Source organism: Ornithodoros turicata, chromosome 7 (assembly GCF_037126465.1).
Source record: "Ornithodoros turicata isolate Travis chromosome 7, ASM3712646v1, whole genome shotgun sequence".
NCBI classification, from domain to species: Eukaryota; Metazoa; Arthropoda; class Arachnida; order Ixodida; family Argasidae; genus Ornithodoros; species Ornithodoros turicata.
The window spans coordinates 27,717,472-27,738,625 of record NC_088207.1 but is presented as its reverse complement, the minus strand read 5'-3'; the positions used below and the strand labels follow the sequence as shown (position 1 = coordinate 27,738,625).

Genomic DNA, 21,154 nt, shown 5'->3' with positions numbered 1-21,154 from the left:
CAAACAAAGTCACATGACCTCAAAATGAGGTTTTCTATGACGTGTGACCAGGACAAGATGGCGGTTTTCCGAAAAGCACGCATGTCTAATGCTAATGCATTGTCGTCGCATTAATTACATTAATCGCCCTCTTTATTTATTCTTTTGTTCTGCCGTTGTTTTTCTTTTTCTCTTCTATATTGCAACGTTAGTTTGCATAGCGCCACGTGTCACCGTTTGGTTATGACAAAATTTCGTGAAGTGCTCACATTTTCATTGGCTAAATGCCAATGTAAGCATTTTTTTGGTACTGCTGCTCGTTCTAAAGCTCATCTAGTTAGCGCTTACCAATGAATATGAACAGCAAGAGATTGTATAATTCCCGTTCACAGCTGGTCAGGCAGTCAGCAGTGCAAGTGGAAATCATTTTTATTTCCTGACCTATTCCTCCTTGCATCTCTTGGTACTTCGCGGAAAAGGAAGAATGCACTCCACTTTCTTATTCCAAAATACTGCTTCGCATATCCAGACAGAAAACTTCCTTATTATTAAAACCTGCCCACTTCATCGTCAGAATATAATTGCTGTGGTGGTTCCTTATTATTTCTCAGTTTTTGTCTTTGCATTTTAAGTCAGGTACTTGAGTACTTCCTGAGAAAGTGCTAGACAAAAGTACTTAAAGCACGCGATTGGACATGTACTTAAAGTAGAGTACAAGTACTCGGTACTCCAACTACAGCCAATCACTGCCTAATGTACTGCTTGATGAATGAAGCCGAGTTTCGAGCAATGCTAAAAGGCGTTTTTCCGTTCGTCCTTCATGCTTGCTAAGTGTGTAGATACTCCAAGTACAACAGATTCATTGCTTACATCATTCCCAAATACGCCGACAACCCTGAGAAGCGCAGAACGTGAATTTCGATCTAAGGGTACTCTGGCGCGCATTTGCACTGATCAACATCACTCCCACCGGCACTGATAACGAATCCAGCTGGTCGTTCTCGTGAAGCGTAGTGTAGTGTACCGATGTGGGTTCAGCCTAGAAACGAACGAAGAGCGAACGGAAGGACCAATGAAACGTGACGCACATTGGATGGAAGCGGCCGTGTGACTCGAGCCAGTGCAACTTTTTCTGCACGAAAACGACCAGCTGAATTCGCTACGAGTCAAATGTCACAGTGAACAGTCCTAGCGGTTTTTAAGACAGACTGTAAACACCAATCCTAAACGTTCGACTTGTGTACCAGGTCCTGTGCATGTTGTAGTACACCAGGTGAACATACACATCTTGTCAGAATAGGGTTGCCACCTTTTCCGTTAGCAAATACCGAACACCGGCGGTGGAGTTGCAAGTGCAACGCAGTGGGCCTTGTGTACATAGGCCTTTAAATCAACACGATGTATGAAAAGTTTTTTTCTTAACCAAACGTTGTTTTAGTTATCTCAGACTACAAATAACCGGGCGTCACAGGGAAAACCAGTAGAAGTCGATGGGAGCCCGGTCACCCTGAAAGGCGAGACAAGCAGGAAGGCCCCTGATTGGCCGGATGGAATGCCTAACGTCGCATTTTTATTGGTCCTGTCCCGTGTACCTCCCAGTCTCGACGGGACAGGAACGAAGGAACAGGAACGAAGGAACGGTTTTCCTGAGTTTTCTTCAGACGCTTTCAGAAATATGTCGGCACAGTTCCCTTAGAAGTCGGCCCAGGACGCACATTCCCCCAGGGCATTAGTCGTGGTGTTGCCCACCTATGTGAGGCCGACAACGGCGAGCCCTTGGTCCTGTCAATTTCATTTGCATCGTGCTCAGTGCTGTGTGAACTATCTCGAACTATGCGCTCTAAGGGGAGCTGTTGCCGCCACGCCGCCCTCCACTTTTTGCCCTGCCTTGGATTGTACCAAGTGGATTGCGAAGGACCCAATAAATTTCTTGAGTCTTGAAAGCTGAGCACTGGGCACAGAGGGTTCTAATAATAGGTTCTCAACAGTATCTTCATGTGGATCAACCTAGCTTTGATTGCTCATTTTAGCCATCACTCAATCTTTGGTGGCATTGATGCAAACGGAAAACTCAAGTCGTACACTCTTAAAAATGATGGTGGTGGGTGGTGGTGCTGGTGAAAGGGCTCGCCGTTGTCGGCCTCACAGAGGTGGGCAACGTCACGACTGCCGCCCTAGGGGAATGTGCGTCCTGGGCCGACTTCTAAGGGAACTGTGCCGACAGACATAAGTCTGAAAACGTCTGAGGAAAACCCAGGATAAACCCCAGACAGCACAGCCAGCACCCGGATAACCGGGTACCTCCCAGTCTCGACGTGACATGGCCAGCACGCTAACTATTGACTTGAACCATTGAACTTGATTGAACTTCACCACATAGCGCGCTCCTAGCCAACCATCAGCCCGAATGACATCGTTCCCTCCCCTGATTTGTTGAAAACGGGAGTGTGACACTTATCCAGAAATGTTAATTGTCACAAAAAGGCGTAGGCCCCGCGCTTTCCACAAATGACGAGTGATAGAGGTATCACTCTATAAAATGGTTGGCCTTCAGCGTGCTATGTGGTGAAGCTTTTGTTTTAAGAGCGTAAGGTTTTTACTCCGACTTGGCCAATTCCCGAACAGTTTATGTTCGGATTACACCTTCACCCGGACACCGAACGCAATACTTGAATTTCCGAACTGTTCGGGTGAAATCCGGACAGGTAGTAACCCTAGATCAGAACAGTCACTCGCAAGAAGCGAGCCAGGTACCTTGTGTATCTGAACGCAACTGCTCCGCAAATCGGTACTCAAACTTGTAAGGTATCCCGCGGAAACGCGAACGCCGACACACTTATTGACATCCCCCGGTTATTAGCGGCCAAGCGAGCTAGGACGTCGCTCGAAAGAGCGAACACTCTGACGCACGTTGAACTCCGTTGGTAAATACGGAATGGCGCTACGTGTATACTAGCACCGTCGGACTGCGCAGGAAATGGCTGGTGATAACGTCTGGTGTTGACAGCGAACCCCATCAGGGAGCTTCCGAAGATACACATGAATGACGGGGGATTTAGTTAACGACAGCTATGGTGACGGTCATATCGTGATAATTCCCGAAATCGTTGTGTGCGGTTCGTGGTTTGGAATGTGCCGAGACAGTTGATTAGAGGGCATCTCTATAGCTGCGTTTACACGAATGCGACAAAACCGTATCGTGTGCAGTTATCGCAACAAATCGTCTCCGACAGGTTCACATAAATCAATTTACCGGTCGGGATAGGTGAGGGGATTTGTGCGATAACTCGATACGATATATGCTTCTGTCGCATTCATGTAACCAGGGCATTAAGCCGCTGTTACATGAATGCGAAAGAAGCGTGTCGGATCGAGTTATTCCACCTACTCGCACCCGACCAGTGGATTGGTTGACCTGTCCCTGTCGGAGGTTATTTGTTACGTTAAGTCGATACGATACGCTTATGTCGCATTCATGTAACCAGGGCATTAAGCCGCTGTTACATGAATGCGAAAGAAGCGTGTCGGATCGAGTTATTCCACCTACTCGCACCCGACCAGTGGATTGGTTGACCTGTCCCTGTCGGAGGTTATTTGTTACGTTAAGTCGATACGATACGCTTATGTCGCATTCATGTAACCAGGGCATTAAGCCGCTGTTACATGAATGCGAAAGAAGCGTGTCGGATCGAGTTATTCCACCTACTCGCACCCGACCAGTGGATTGGTTGACCTGTCCCTGTCGGAGGTTATTTGTTACGTTAAGTCGATACGATACGCTTATGTCGCATTCATGTAACCAGGGCATTAAGCCGCTGTTACATGAATGCGAAAGAAGCGTGTCGGATCGAGTTATTCCACCTACTCGCACCCGACCAGTGGATTGGTTGACCTGTCCCTGTCGGAGGTTATTTGTTACGTTAAGTCGATACGATACGCTTATGTCGCATTCATGTAACCAGGGCATTAAGCCGCTGTTACATGAATGCGAAAGAAGCGTGTCGGATCGAGTTATTCCACCTACTCGCACCCGACCAGTGGATTGGTTGACCTGTCCCTGTCGGAGGTTATTTGTTACGTTAAGTCGATACGATACGCTTATGTCGCATTCATGTAACCAGGGCATTAAGCCGCTGTTACATGAATGCGAAAGAAGCGTGTCGGATCGAGTTATTCCACCTACTCGCACCCGACCAGTGGATTGGTTGACCTGTCCCTGTCGGAGGTTATTTGTTACGTTAAGTCAATACGATACGCTTATGTCGCATTCATGTAACCAGGGCATTAAGCCGCTGTTACATGAATGCGAAAGAAGCGTGTCGGATCGAGTTATTCCACCTACTCGCACCCGACCAGTGGATTGGTTGACCTGTCCCTGTCGGAGGTTATTTGTTACGTCAAGTCGATACGATACGCTTATGTCGCATTCATGTAACCAGGGCATTAAGCCGCTGTTACATGAATGCGAAAGAAGCGTGTCGGATCGAGTTATTCCACCTACTCGCACCCGACCAGTGGATTGGTTGACCTGTCCCTGTCGGAGGTTATTTGTTACGTTAAGTCGATACGATACGCTTATGTCGCATTCATGTAACCAGGGCATTAAGCCGCTGTTACATGAATGCGAAAGAAGCGTGTCGGATCGAGTTATTCCACCTACTCGCACCCGACCAGTGGATTGGTTGACCTGTCCCTGTCGGAGGTTATTTGTTACGTTAAGTCGATACGATACGCTTATGTCGCATTCATGTAACCAGGGCATTAAGCCGCTGTTACATGAATGCGAAAGAAGCGTGTCGGATCGAGTTATTCCACCTACTCGCACCCGACCAGTGGATTGGTTGACCTGTCCCTGTCGGAGGTTATTTGTTACGTTAAGTCGATACGATACGCTTATGTCGCATTCATGTAACCAGGGCATTAAGCCGCTGTTACATGAATGCGAAAGAAGCGTGTCGGATCGAGTTATTCCACCTACTCGCACCCGACCAGTGGATTGGTTGACCTGTCCCTGTCGGAGGTTATTTGTTACGTTAAGTCGATACGATACGCTTATGTCGCATTCATGTAACCAGGGCATTAAGCCGCTGTTACATGAATGCGAAAGAAGCGTGTCGGATCGAGTTATTCCACCTACTCGCACCCGACCAGTGGATTGGTTGACCTGTCCCTGTCGGAGGTTATTTGTTACGTTAAGTCGATACGATACGCTTATGTCGCATTCATGTAACCAGGGCATTAAGCCGCTGTTACATGAATGCGAAAGAAGCGTGTCGGATCGAGTTATTCCACCTACTCGCACCCGACCAGTGGATTGGTTGACCTGTCCCTGTCGGAGGTTATTTGTTACGTTAAGTCGATACGATACGCTTATGTCGCATTCATGTAACCAGGGCATTAAGCCGCTGTTACATGAATGCGAAAGAAGCGTGTCGGATCGAGTTATTCCACCTACTCGCACCCGACCAGTGGATTGGTTGACCTGTCCCTGTCGGAGGTTATTTGTTACGTTAAGTCGATACGATACGCTTATGTCGCATTCATGTAACCAGGGCATTAAGCCGCTGTTACATGAATGCGAAAGAAGCGTGTCGGATCGAGTTATTCCACCTACTCGCACCCGACCAGTGGATTGGTTGACCTGTCCCTGTCGGAGGTTATTTGTTACGTTAAGTCGATACGATACGCTTATGTCGCATTCATGTAACCAGGGCATTAAGCCGCTGTTACATGAATGCGAAAGAAGCGTGTCGGATCGAGTTATTCCACCTACTCGCACCCGACCAGTGGATTGGTTGACCTGTCCCTGTCGGAGGTTATTTGTTACGTTAAGTCGATACGATACGCTTATGTCGCATTCATGTAACCAGGGCATTAAGCCGCTGTTACATGAATGCGAAAGAAGCGTGTCGGATCGAGTTATTCCACCTACTCGCACCCGACCAGTGGATTGGTTGACCTGTCCCTGTCGGAGGTTATTTGTTACGTTAAGTCAATACGATACGCTTATGTCGCATTCATGTAACCAGGGCATTAAGCCGCTGTTACATGAATGCGAAAGAAGCGTGTCGGATCGAGTTATTCCACCTACTCGCACCCGACCAGTGGATTGGTTGACCTGTCCCTGTCGGAGGTTATTTGTTACGTCAAGTCGATACGATACGCTTATGTCGCATTCATGTAACCAGGGCATTAAGCCGCTGTTACATGAATGCGAAAGAAGCGTGTCGGATCGAGTTATTCCACCTACTCGCACCCGACCAGTGGATTGGTTGAACTGTCCCTGTCGGAGGTTATTTGTTACGTCAAGTCGATACGATACGCTTATGTCGCATTCATGTAACCAGGGCATTAAGCCGCTGTTACATGAATGCGAAAGAAGCGTGTCGGATCGAGTTATTCCACCTACTCGCACCCGACCAGTGGATTGGTTGACCTGTCCCTGTCGGAGGTTATTTGTTACGTTAAGTCGATACGATACGCTTATGTCGCATTCATGTAAACACAGCCTATGATTATCAATTGCGTCAGAGACAGTGATTTATTTTTTCCGTCTTTCGGTACATCAACGATCCTGCTACTCTCATACTGGCCTCTTATCTTCTGACTCGTCAAGGACGCTGCCAGGACCAACCCATCCTTGAGGTCCATTGACCCAACGATGGTGTACATTATCTGCAGTCGCGTCTCAAGGAGGGAAGAATCTGTCATACATCGGCTCCGCCTCAACGTGGGCCGCACTCCGTCACTGCTGTTCAAAATGCACCAGCAAGCCACACCCTTATGTTCTATCTGGAACATTCGACACGTTCTTCTCGACTGCCGCCGTTTCAACTCCTTCCGCGACAAGCTCAAGTCTCGCCTGACCAGCCTCGGATACTCCAACCTCTCTCTCTCGCAACACTACTTGGCACACGGAGCAGTGGTGTAACCGCGGCGCTTCTCCACTACCTGCGTGATACCGGTCTCCTCAGCAGCCTGTGCCATCGTGTGTGGGACAGCGGAAGACATCTGCCACATCGCCTTACTCTTAACTACCCCAGGAATACGCACTAAGGATTTATTAAGCAATGAATAGCAAGACGTCCTGTCTGCCTGACCCCCCCCCCCCCCCCCACACACACCGACAGTGGGGACCAAACTTGTCGTACCTTCTAGTGTGTAGATTTGGGTATACGAGTAACACACTGCACGGAATGAGGGGAACTTTGAAGTTTCGGTTCGCCGACATGTTCCGCGAACACTAATACCGAATACTTTCCAGTAAGAACTCTTCCACCTAGTCTGCCAGCGCCAATCGTTTATTCGGATATACCTGTCAGAGGGTATGTGTCTCTCCGTACAAGGACGCACCTGCTCGTGTTCCCAAGCAATTCCTGTTTGCGATTACCGCTTCGTACGTTTTTTTTTTTTGTGTGTGTGTGTGTGTTTCGCAATGCTGGTTGTGCATTCGTGCTAGAGTCTCTGCACCTGTTGAGGTTCAGAAGAGCCGTATGCACGAAGATCTGAGCACCAGTCCCCTAGCATGCGTAATCGTCAAAAGTAATTTTGCCAACAGCGTAAAAGCTAAATATGCAACTGCTCGTAATTAGAAAATATGGATACGGGATCATTGTTTCTTGAGTTTCATTGTTTCTGTCGCGTCAGAGCCGTGAGACTGCAACATATGACACTCGTCGAAAAACCGAGACAACGAGAGAAACCGAACCATGCACCTTCGGCTAACCTTTCCCTTCTTTTCTCTCTTCTTTTTTTTTATTTATCAGCATTAAACATATCCCCCTCCCCCCCCCCCCGCCACATCCCCGAACCATGCACCTCTCGATTGCCCGTGGAGTACGCTAACCACTACACTACGGTGGCACGGCTCGCCGACGATTTGCCAAGGTATCTCATTCAACGATCGACACACACACACACACACACACACACTCTCTCTCTCTCTCTCTCTCGTCACATCCTCTCCTCTTTGTTTTCCTATACATACAACATAACGCGAGACACCGGCTTCTGGTGACCATGATCGGAAGTCCGTCGGGGCTTTTGTCTCGTCCTTGAATGGAGCTCCCCTCGGGTAATTCTCAGTGTTTACTTTAGAGGGGTAAGCGGGCGAATCTCCCTCGATTAAGTGGCCGCATTTGCGAAACATTGAAGCGCAAGGGGAGTCCGAAACTCACTTCAGATAAGCGCGTGTCATTTGAGAAGCCTTGCCGCAGCCGCTCCGAAGAGAAGCAAGCCAGCGAGCCAACGCAGAAATCAATTCTTTCCCCGAGGCCACCTACAGAAGGCGCCCTATCGCTACAGCGCCCTCTACCTAAACGCGCATCATACTCTCGACACCGGGAGCCGAGCAAAAAGCAACGAACAACAAAGTGTACTCTTGCGTCGCCGCCGCCCGACCTCTGCACTTTTTTTCGGGTTCCCAGGGCCCCCTCCCACCCAATTGGAGATACACTGACGTGACTCACCCCGCTCGTGTGTGTGTCCGAAGTGCTAAGATGTGTTGTTCAGCCGCACTGTTTCGCACATCAGCAAAACCATGCCCATAGCGACGAGATTTTCTGCGCAACGGCCTTGCGTGGCGTGTGCTGTGTGTAGGATGGTTGCTACAGCGCGGCGATTGTGACGTTGACGCACAGGTGAGACGCTTTTGAAGGCGAAATATAATGACAGTTGGTCTGTACGCCGGCGATGTGAACGTCTACAGGGCGTTGGTCGAATGAATCGCCGCTTTGTCGGAAATCAATCGCCCTGGGAATGAGGTCAGTCGTATTCGAAAGTGGCACGAAGCACACGAAGCGAGTGTTCTCCCTTCCCTCGTTTTGTTGAGTACGGATCACATGACTAACGTACGTGTCGTCACAGGCATGAGTTTAAACTAACACGCTTGTTATAGCCCTTGGAATAATTTATATTAAATAAGGAATGAAGAAACAGAAACTGTCTTCCGCTGCTTCTTTGACAATAATTGGATACGAATGAACTTTTTTCTTCCTCACGTATTTCAGCCTGTATACAGAAGATCTCAATATTTTATACCATTTTGCCGTTAGGGAGCTAGCACGCACATGTCAAGTCTACATGTTGTTCTCGAAGCAAGAAAAAGAAACAACGTTACTGTTGCATATGTACTGCAACAGTATATGTATCTTTAGCAGGAAGACCTCACTTCTTTCTTTTATTAGTATTATTATTACTGAAAGTCACCCCCCTTTCCAGAAAGACCATTGTCACACACACAGCATGCCACCTGTAAAGAGTACTTCGCCGCTCACTGAGAAAGTATGCAAGAAAGCCAACTTTACAATGTGTCATGCAAGCCGAATTCCGTTTCCGCTTCGTACAACTTTTTGTCTAGAATTGGACAGATGTGCTCCAAACACTTCTTGTTATTATGAATAGCGCATTATGTGTTGCTATATGTATAACGGTTTCACGTGATTATTTAGACGAGGTGCATCGAAAAACGACGGTGATGCGTTGGTCCACCGAAGGACATGTGTGCCGTATAGGCGAGTATGCGCACATGTAATACTGTCACGTTATACTTTACTGGAACGTTCAACGAACGCAATATGTGAGGTAAAAAACTTCCTGAACGGTTACCTGCATAGTTAAAAGCAGAGCAACGCATCCTTGACGAATGCCAAAAGGGAAAAGACAAGAAGCGACGAGCAAACACACTTGAAATTGCGTCCCCACGAATGAAGTACGTCACAACCAGTAAGGTGCGAAGTCAAGGTTTATGACTGTTCCCTCAACATCAACAACAACAACTACATGAATACTTTTGGGATGAGGTGATTCCTGGTGAGGTAACTTTTCCCACACAGTCGCCGCTGTTTCGGGAAAATATTATATGAAATATATCCCGTAATACAATTAAACCGTACTCTGTGTCCTCTGAGTTGCCGTCATAACTGTGATATAATAGTGTGGTGGTGTTCGTATCGATGACATCGTTTTCCTTTGCTTAAAACGATAATCCGACTTCTTGAGGTCAGGGGTGGGCAGTAATGGAAATACTTTGTATTATATTACTATTATTGTAACGCTTTTGAGTGTTTGTCTTATGTATTATAATACTCATTTTCGAAATGTGTTTGTATCTGTATTATAATACACAAAATCGGGGTATCACATGTATTATAATACTTTTGAAGGTGTAATACTTTCCCAGAGGTCCTAAGTCCGACAGGCTGAGTGTCACCGGTGCACTTTTTTCAGTAATTTTTTATGTCCCACAAATATTTATACACGAACAGGGCCGCCATTATTCTCCTGTCTCAAATTATCCCAAAGGGAGTGACCTCGAGGACAGAAGTTAGAAGCATTCCTTCCAGTTCAGCATCCATAACGATGAGTCATCCCATTTCAGGCCCTTTGTCGTACGAAAGAGTGCGTCCTAGTCCAGTCACTCTTGTACGCGGTTGCACTATGGACAGTCACACACTTTCGAACGGCCCATATTTTATCGTCCAGACTGGACGAAATCAAGACGCTGCCACACTGAGAGCAAGCTGTTCACTGTGATCGATGATCAGCGAGCTATCTCATCATATTCGGAAAGCCCATGCACTACAGAGGACTACCCCTTTGTGAACATGCTCAAAATATAAGCACCTGAAATAAAACGTGGTTGTAGAATCACTGTCTCGATAAGTACTATGCACAAATTCTATATATTTCTGCTTTTCGTTTCCTTTCTTTCCTTTCTGAGGGCCACCGGCCTCCTTCAAGAACTGTACGGATTTCCTTCCCTCGTCATCCTTTCATGTGAACCTTTTTGGAATGGGGTAGGGTCCTGCACCCAACGCTGGGAAACAATCCCACATTATCATCATCATCCATTCATCTATGTTGTTGTGTTCCTTTTTTCTCCCCAAGTTATGTATCAATGTATTACCAGTGTTTCGTGTAATACACACAAGTGTTATTATTACGTATTATAATATAAAATAGGAGTATTACTGCCCACCCCTGCTTGGGGCACATTCGCGTCGTTGCGTCAAGGATCACATCACACGTTCAACAACGATTAGTTTGCTCCACTACCTGGACGCGAACTAATGTTCCCCGAATTTCTAAGGCACTGTACATAAGATCAGCCGACGTGTTGTGCTTCGGCTGCCTTCTGTTACATACACATTTATTGATTTATTGATGTACTGTTATGTATTGACGTATTTAGTGACCGTAAAGTTAGAATAATGACTATAATAATAATTTGAGGCTTTACGTCGCGAGAGACGTTAAAGTAAATGACGATTCTCTTAACTTATAAGGCACAGCTGTCGCGAAATATCCACAAATATTTTGATGTATATATTGTGAATCTATGTAGTAAACTTCTCAAAAATGTGCAGTGCTGGACAAGCGTTTATGGAACACGCTCCGGCACGTTCGTCCCTCAGGGTGACACGCACTCTTAAAACTGAACTTCACCACATAGCACGCTCCTCGCAAACCATCATCCCGAATGACAACGTTTTCAACAAATCAGGGGCGAGAACTTCGTCGTTCGGGGTGATGATTGGCTAGGAGCATGCTATGTGGTGAAGTTCATTTCTAAGAGTGCGCCAGCAGCGAATGGTATCGTACGGACTTGCAAACAGGCTTCGGGGTTACCTACACTCTAAAAACAAAACTTCACCGCATAGCACGCTGTGCTCCAACAATTGCCAAGAATGATAGGGTTATCGCTTCTGATTCGAAAAGAGAGGGGGGCGTACGCCTTTTTGTGGCAATTTTCATATATACAAATTGCCCCCCTCTCTCCTCGAATCAAACGCGACAACCCTATCATTCGCGGCAATGGTTGGCGCACCGTGCTATGCCGTGGAGTTCTGTTTTTTAGAGTGTAGGCACATGTCTGTAAGTCGGTACGGTCTCATTCGCTGCTAGCGTGTGTCACTCTGAGGAAGGAACGTGCAGGAGCGTGTCCCGTAAACTTTTGTCCAGCACTGCACATTTTTGAGAAGTTTACTACATAGATCCACATTATATTCCTTTACTCCCTGCTCCAGAGCGCAATCTATCCCTCATGTGGCTCAGAACATCTGGATTACGCGTAGAGTTTCTGGTGCTTCCCTTCCCTCGAAAATCTTCCATTATTCCAGCTATCCATGCGCTCCACTTGGAACTCACTACACTCTAAGAAAAAAAAGAAAAGAAAGAGTGTGAAAAGGCGGTAGCTTCTATGGTTACCACCTAAGTCAACATAGCGTCAAAGGGTGGAAAAGGGTGGGAACCTTGCCTGTTACCGCTTCTTTGAAGGTGCAGTACAAAATGTGTGCAAGTGCTGTTATTACAGCCACAGAAGCAATGCACTTTCAGGGAGTGCTGCTTTCCCAGCATTGACAGTGCAGTGAACTTTGAGCGCAGCATTGTGTAGAACGAAGATAACTGCCACTAAAATTTATTTTGGGATTCGCGCTAGTCTGTCGTGCCGGCTTCAACCAGGTAACAAGACAGAACTTTGCAACTTTTTAGGCACAACATATGCGACAACTATTACCTCGTAAAAGGTAGAACTGCTCCACCCTTTTTTCCAAGACTGTAGATTGGATTGGATTGGATTGGAATGAGAAAGAAAACTGATGAAACTCTGCACTTTCGGGCTCCCTACGTTGTTCACATGAAAGACGCGAGCTGGCAGTCTGCACGACACCCTCGCAGTGTGGCCAACAGGTGTGGCTCCCGAACAAGGCTAGCCTTGTAGTCCAGGAAGCCAACGCTGGCAACCCTGTCGTGCGACGACGCGAATAACTGAGCGGCACTTCCGCGTACAGTGCCAATAAAGGAATCATGCCTCACGGTCATCTGCCCTCCACCACATCTGCCTGCTGAAGTTTATATCCGAGTACCTATACATAGAGTTGAGCTAAAAGAGGGAAGGCATTTCTGCGCGCGATTCAGCCTGAGTGTGGATAACGCCGACGTCGAAACGACAGGTATTCCGTGTTTATTCCTAGGTAGCCGTTTATGGCCGAAACGTAAAATGTAACATAATGGTATAGTCTATAGTGCATCAACGTTGAATCGTCCGATATACCAGATTAGACTGAATAGAAAAACAAAAGAAAGAACATGCAGATATTAGTTCGGACGAAGTCAACCAGGCTACTCCCATAGTCGTATTGTACGAGAGTTCTAATTCTGTTAGTACGTAGAGTTTGTATGACAACAACAGGAAACAAGTAAAATGCATGGCAGCGCCTCTAACTTTTTAGACTTTTTATTTTCGAGTGTTTTGGAGTAGCCTGCTCCTGTGTTTTGTAGGAGCCACCATCTCCATTTATTATCTTTCCTAACTTCAACTCCACTTTTTGCAAAACTGATAACGGATATAATTTTTTTTTGTTTTTTGAAAATCATTGATGCGTGATATTCGGAGAGTATCTACAGCAATCCATCAACGGATAAAGAAAATTCCTTCTCCCACCAGGGAAAAACTTTTGATTTGTGAGGAAGTAAGTCCTATCGAAGGAAAAGACCACGGCAAACTCCGAGCACTTGACCGGTAATCAGTAGGTGCGTGGCTCAGATTTCGCCCCTGTCTAGCTTTTTGGAAACTGCTATATTTTTACTGAGCGACAAACGTTAGATTCGTTGAGGTGCATTCTTTTAATTGCCTCTCGGTCATCTTCAGGTTGGTTTTTCTTTTCTCTACTTTCTTTTCTATTCACGTGTACTGGGGTAGCCAAACCCGACTTGGTCGGGTCTCACATCTCCACACTTCTATAATATCTCAATAAATAAATAAAAGAATACGCTCTCGGGGGGGGGGGGGGTATATTTATTAGAACAAAGGAAAAACAATGGGAGGAATGGTCAGCCGAAAGGGACGTCGACTTGCTATTCCGCAATGAAAAAAGAAAAAAAAAAGAAATAGAAGAATCAAATAAATCAAAAGAAAATAATTAGGAAATAAAGGATAAACTAACACACGGCCAAAAGAAGGATGAGATGGATTACAGACAAAGATAACTTTAAAAAAAGACAAATAAACGACGAAAGAAGGATGATATGTCAAATTGCTTTGGTCACAGACCGCTGTGTGGGATGTCGTACTGCGCCGAGCAGAGTGGCCAGAATAAAGTCTGTGCACCGCAGCTCGAGGGCTGTCGAATCTGTGACAGTCGAAGAGAAGATGTGGAATATCAGCTTCAACAGCGCAAGTGGAGCATTTGGGCGAGTGGAGAAGACTCATTTTATAGAGAAGCAGGGGTGTCCTGGTGACATTGTCGCAGTCGGTGTAGAATGGACACTTCTCGACGCGAGCAGTGGTGTGTGAAAACGAAATGATGATCGTTCAATCGCTGTGGCGGGTTCGGCGTATCTCTAATCGACATGCTGGGGCTGAAAGTGGTAGTGAACAGCTATTGAAGGTGACGTCCCCATGTCTCCGACGTGCGAAGGCGTCAGCGCGTGTGTTTCTGTGCAGGCCAGTGTGACTGGGTACCCATTGGAAACACAGGCTATGACTCGAGGATAGAAGTCGGCTGTATGTTGCGATTATCATGGTGTCTAGGCCGTTGATTGTTCTGGTACAATAATTTGCCAGTACTGCTAGCGCCGCCTTACTGTCCGTGAAAGCGCCAGGCGCTGATCGCGCAATGTGGTTCAACGCGGTCAGTATGGCGAAGAGCTCGGACTCGGTAGATGACGTTGCGTAGGGGAGTTTGTGTGCCACTTCAAGCTTTTCATGTGCGATATAAAAGGCTTTTGTTGATCCGCCTTGAAGCACCGATCCATCGGTGTACACAGGGATTCGTTGAGAGTAAGCTGAACTGAGGTACTCCAACGTAAGTTGATGAGCAACAGCGGGTGGTACAGAGTTTTTCCTCAGAAGACGAGGAATGTGGTCACAGACAGGAGGCCTGCGAACAGTCCGCATTGGCGGGACATAAGAACGCACTGATGATGTGGTGGGGAGGAACACTTTCAGGCGGTCAACAGCAATAAAGAGCTCGAGTCCGGACAATCAATATCGATGAGCCGAAAATAATGCCTACACTCTTCAAAATGAACTTCACCGCATAGCACGCTCCTAGCCAACCATAATCTCAAATCTCAAAACGGGAGGCGTACGCCTTTTTTGTGACAATTATGAACCGCATAAGTGTCACAAAAAAGGCGTACGCCTCCCGTTTTCAACAAATCAGGGCAGATAACGATATCATTCGAGATTGTGGTTGTCTAGGAGCGTGCTATGCGGTGAAGTTCATTTTTAAGTGTGTATGGCGACGAACCTCCCCACTCACCAAAGTCAAAATAAAGTTGTTGTTGTTGTTAATGGTAGGGGTGCTGTGTGAGGTACCGCGCATATATCCGGAGCGCTTTCACGTCTCGTAGGACGCCTGCCGCTCTTGGGTATCGAATGTGTGATGGTTGCTTCCTGTATTGTGCTTGTTTCCCTTCGCTTCTTCTTCTTCAGTTAACCCTCATGCCGACGTCCCGTTTGGCTGACCTTTCCCCCCCCCGTTTTTTCCCCTTTGGTCTAATAAATATACCCCCCCCCCCTTGATGCAAGCTGTACATTGCACACTACATGAGGAGGGCAGAAAAAAATCTGTGACGAAACATGACTGTGACGGCCGTGACTGAACGCGTTGTGGCCTATGGGTCTCGATATCAGGCCCTAGGGTTTCTTTTTTCGTAAACTCCGTGGCAGCGCAAAGAAGCAACAGTGGCTATCAACAGCGTACAGATGATGACAGCAGGAAGGAGCAGGGGACGAGGGAGTCAGTATGTGTCCTGGGCTGACATCATGGGGAACTGCGCCGACATTCTTCGGGAAAGCCCGCCGGAAAACCCAGGGGAAACCTCAGACAGCACAGCCGGTGCCGCGGTTCGAACCCGCGATCACCTCACCTCCATGCAGTCACGGCTTGGAAGGATATCATCCTAACCACTACGCCACGCAAGCTGGTCTCTAGGATTTCCCGCTGCTATACGTCGCAACGTGGTATACGTTCTATGTACACAGCTTGAAACGACCGTTGGGGTTTACCAAGTAGTGTAATCGTTACACGATCCGAAGTGCCGTGTCTTGAAGGCGTGGCAGCTCCGACAGAACTGGTCCATGCCTGCTACCAACGCTGGCCAATAAAGGTAAAGGCCAGTAAAAGGCCAGTAAAAATAAGGCCAGTAAAAGGTGCCCTTTATCCTGCCCAAGCAGCACAACATCTTGGCCGGTATTACCGATATTTGGCCAATATTTCCGATATTGCCAATATTGGGTCGGCATTTCCGATATTGGGTCAATATTGGGTCGGTATTGCCGATATTGGGTCAATATTGGGTCGGCATTGTCGATATTGGGCCAATATTGGGTCTGCATTGCCGATATTGGGCCAATATTGGGTCGGTATTGCCGATATTGGGCCAAGATGTTGTGCTGCTTGGGTGGACTTCCTTGAGTGCGTCTGTTGTGTACGAACTGCAACACGTATTTGCTACGAGGCTGCAATAGGACCAGAAGTCGCTTCTTCATGGGATAATAATCCACCCGCAATTAACATCCCATTCTGTCCCGTTACTCGCTTGTTCCACACACGTCCGAAAGAGACGCGTAAATTCGTTGCTCTCTGGCAAACTTCGACTGCGGATTCCGTGGCCTCAATATGTCCTCCATCTAGCTCTATACAGTGTTCATTTCCGCTACCACTGCTGTATCAACTTCTCCTCCGGATTCCGTTCTCCGTACCGGTGGAGGAAGCTTGCACTTTGTTCGTGAATACATGCAACGATCAGTTCATCAGAACCTGGTGTTGTCATTATTTGCTCTGGGTACAAGGGTGCTTCTTTGCCTTCATGCAAAATGTAACCCTTGAAAGGGTTTATCCCCTAATGGTAGCGTTAGGACAAGGGCGGGAAACGAGTAGCGCTTCTTGTGCAATCATCCCTGCAGGTAATTGCTCTTACTGTTGGTGTATTTCCTAATTTACTAACCATATCGATTTTGAATTATTTACGAATGCTCCGAATATGCAATTTTTGGGTGACATGGCGTGAGGTATAATTTATCATCGACTGTAGAGATCTGCGAACTAAACCCGAGACAAGGAGTATGGACAAATTCTCGTTACAGCGATCTCTTTAGAGACCACTGGAATGCACGCGGTTTGAAATTTCCGCGCCGGGAGACGTACGAGCGGCGTCAGTGTGACATCGTTGTGACGACGTCAGGGCATTCCTATCACAAAAGGAGCACCACGAAGCGACTTGGTTACCAAGGGGAGAGAACAATCTGGGGGAAGAAGAAAGAAAAATTAAAAAGTAGCGGCTAACGCTTGCTCTTCATCGGAACCGAGGAAGAACGTCATTGTCGTATTTCTCTGTCGTTTCCCGTTTTCCCCCATTTTGTTTTTTTTTTCGATAAACGATACCGACCCCCTCCGCCGGGGAAAAATTAATCAGAGAGGGCAAGAGCGGCAAGCATGCGCCCAGACACCAGATGGGTGCACGACACCTGCTGAATGGACGGCATGTGTCCCACACTTTGATTAAAGCTATAGAAATCGAAAACAATTCTATCGTTTAAAGTGAAGTCATTTTTACACCCTATTTTCTTACTATAAAGCTGTTAAGTAGGCCAGTAAGATGCACCATGAGAAGTAATTCACACCACAGAGTCATAATTATCGCAGAAATTGAATTTACAGTACACCGCAAAAAGCGACTGCATGTGCGCAACGGTGATGGGGAGCAGTACTAGTCTGTCATCTGCCTGCGACCACGCGCTGACGCTACAGAGTCCCCGCTCGTTGATTGGTTCAGAGAGATGTTCAAAGAGAGATCAAAACCTTTCCGTGCTACCCGGTAAATTGACACACACACTTTCGTCAGACGTCTTAATGTGCAATTTTATTGGACGGCCCTCTGTACTCCTTTATGCCTCTCGGATGAATGGTGGTGTGATAATGGATGAGGCGGGCCTCTTCCCGTTTTCTTGTACGGCATTCCTATTACAACATTCCTGTTCGGTTCGCCGGCGCCATTTTCATGTAACTTCGACAGTGTAAATCGTTTTCTACCGGCGCAGAAATCATTCGCCTCGCGCTGCGGAGAATGCGAGATGTGGAAGAGGATGCTCACAGGTAGATCACTCTAGCGGAATGTCACGGGAATGTCGCGCCAGGTAATGAGGAAATACTCCTGCTCCCCTCGGGGTTCCTGGCTCGCGGCCGACTGTCGCGACAAAATATGAATAACTCTCGAAGTATGTCGATTCCCAGCGAAAGGGGTCGCGGGAGAGTTGTTTGAAGTCAAACGCTCCTGCCAGAGATATTTATTTTGGTTACGGAACCCTTTTTGTTATTTTGCGGTAAAACCTTCCATCACGCCATAACATTTCTGCGGACGAACGTAATAAACCTGAAGGGCTCATGGCAGAAGTGTGGTTTCCATGTGTGCAAAGTGCTTTGCCCGTTTTCCCTCTTTTGCGCTGCCCAGGTCTTAGGATGAGATATAGCTATCAGTAGATAATCAGTACATTTCGAGGTAGACGTTTCACGCTGAATGTCATAACAGTTATGTGCGTACGTAAGAGCCTCAGCCAGAGATTGCAAGTCACTTCACTAGTCCCTTTAACATCAGAACATAGAATAGAACATAGAACCCCTCGTTGGGCCTGTCGGTACTGCATAGTAAAATTAAAAGCGCTAGAAACAAGACGAAAGCGAAGACACTCAACAGATTGTGGACCAAACTTTGTGGAACCACATGGCGAGATTGCGGGTATAAAGCAGATTATAACAGCGTTCAGTTTATGGGTAGGTACAAAGAAGAAAAAAAACGAAAGAGAGCTGCTTCGATGGTTCTTTATAAACGCTTGTAAACACTTATGGAGCAAAGAGTGACAGTTGTTCCTCTGTCGCTTTATCACAGAAATAACTGAATTTTCTTCGTGTATATTAATAGACTGTGCACGTCTTGTATTAAAGCCTTGCTGCAAATGGGCTCTCTAGCGCACAGTCGTTTTCGCCGTGTTTTTAACGCTTTTAACTTTCTTATTTAGTCCTTTAATGTTATGGTAGAATACACGTTCTCGGCCAGATGCCATATCGTATGAAGACAAACCCAATAGCGAAGTTGTTCTTCACCACGTGGTTTCGACCGCCTTCTACATGTCGCGTGGCAGTGCCCTATGGAATAGAACGTTCCCGGTTTCCTAACAGCAGCAGACCTCAATGCTATGATTCAATCCACAGTCGGGCTTCGTGCTAGCCGCTGGCCTCCTGCAAGAGCTCTAAACAGAACTCCGACCTGTCTTCGCATCGCGTTCATAATTAATTCACTCTCTCATATTAACCTCTGTGAAGTGGGGTAGGGTCCTATGGCTACCACAGGGAAACATCCTATGTCATCACCGCTTCTCCATTAATTGTTGTTGTTGTTGTTGTTGTTGTAATCATTGCAGACGTAGCCGGTGCTGTCCGTATCGTTGAATGATTTTGCGAATCCTGTACTCTGGCTCGCTTCATAAGACCGGACCGCGGTGTGATCTAAAGAAATAGGGGTAATGCACTGGATCCTTTCCTACACAGGGGTGGAAGGAAAGCCGAAAGACAAAGCAGCGGCAGCAGGCCTTAGTAATGACAGCTATGTCATCCCCCACACGAAGGTGACAGTAACGCACCTGCTCCGATATAGGGGGTGCTATCATGAAAATGAGAGCAAGATAGACTACCGAACTTTATCATGTCCACAGGAAGACAGAAACACTGCTCCGGCTCGACAAACTGAAAACAATATAAAACATGTACGTCAGAACTCAAGCAGCTTATTCGGATTAACGTTCAGACTGTATCGTGTGATGTATTAAGGGTCCCGGGTTTGGGGAGTATATTTTTAACATATTCGAAAGGGGTGCTTTCCCAACTTAATATTTTACCAGAAATCGGAGTTTTCCGTCGTTTTTTTTTTTCTTTTCTCTCTTTCTGCAAATGAAAAGAAAAATCCGATATCCGATACAAAAAAAGGACGATGACAGTGGGATGACGTACTCACAGAAAGAATGAGAAGCTGCTTTGAAAAACGCATGCTATTGTACGCTAGAACTTCCAGAGAATTCCAGCTGAAAATGAACTAAAAACGTCCTCGTGTTGAGCAGTCACTGAATAGGGTGCCCTAGGATGAAAAAGGTGGGTGCAATGGGGCACCCTATTATTCAGTGATTCCAATATCGAGGTGCCTCCAGGTGAATCCCCTCATCCCATAATCCGGTCTTCATGTAGTTGTTGTTGTTTGTTGTGCCTCCAGGCAAGAATGGAGTTATAACCTGCATACATTACACGGATGCTTCGGGCATTGTTATAGGCGAACGACTGTTGCACAGCGGAATTTAGGTCCAGAGAGACACACTCCAGCGGCATGGCCGCTCGTTGGTGGTAGCCAAGGTCGTGCTGAAGACTAAGAAGTGGTGGGTTCGAATCCTACTACCGAATGTGCTGTCTGAGGTTTTCCCCGGGTTTTCCGAGGACTTTCCAGACGAATGTCTGTACAGTTCCCCCCGAAGTCGGCACAGGACGCATACTAACCCCCCTCACCTGTGCCCCACTCCCTCCTGCTGTCCTCACCCCATCTGCCCACGTCTGTACGCCGCTCACACCCACAGTTGCTTCGCGGTGCTAAGACGGAAGTAAAAAAAAAACAGAGAGAGAGAGAGACACCCATACTTGTCGCGCGGGCTGCTAACCCGGGATACCAGAGACAGGCTTCCGACGTGCACCAAATCGGTGGATTCTTCACTTTTCAGCATATATGAAGACCACGACCTACTAGATTATAACGTCCACGTCACAATCAGAAAACCCTATGAGGAGCCTGTCCGCACGATCCGCCAGGGGCGCTACTGATCGGCACAACACGATTGGACGATGGAAATTTGAATTCTGAACGCGCAGAAGCGTATGTACGACTACCGTAGCAGACGACAGCGATAGCCCCTATGAAAACGCGTAGAATGATGATGATAATCAACCTCAGAATGAAACATCTGTGGAACGTCCACCGCTTGTACAGAAATACTAAGGTAAGCTGAAGTACGAAGTATTGTAGAAGTTGAGGAAGCAATAACTGGGACGATCAGAAGCGCCACCGCTACCTTCTAAAAATGCGGCGCATAGAAGGGGTGCGCCTGACATGGTCGTTATAATCTAGTAGGTCG

General features: G+C 47.0%; 2 protein-coding genes across 3 annotated transcripts in view; one reads left to right on the top strand and one right to left on the bottom strand.

Annotated features, from left to right (window-relative positions):
* Positions 1-21,154, bottom strand: part of LOC135400740 (beta-1,4-mannosyl-glycoprotein 4-beta-N-acetylglucosaminyltransferase-like) — a 154,762-nt gene that overhangs the window by 52,008 nt on the left and 81,600 nt on the right. The window lies entirely within an intron of this gene.
* Positions 8,336-21,154, top strand: part of LOC135400739 (potassium voltage-gated channel protein Shaw-like) — a 73,378-nt gene continuing 60,559 nt past the window's right edge. For both annotated transcript variants that reach the window (XM_064632618.1, XM_064632619.1), the window contains exon 1: positions 8,336-8,618. The gene's annotated coding sequence lies outside the window, so the exon portion shown is untranslated. The remainder of the gene's footprint in view (positions 8,619-21,154) is intronic.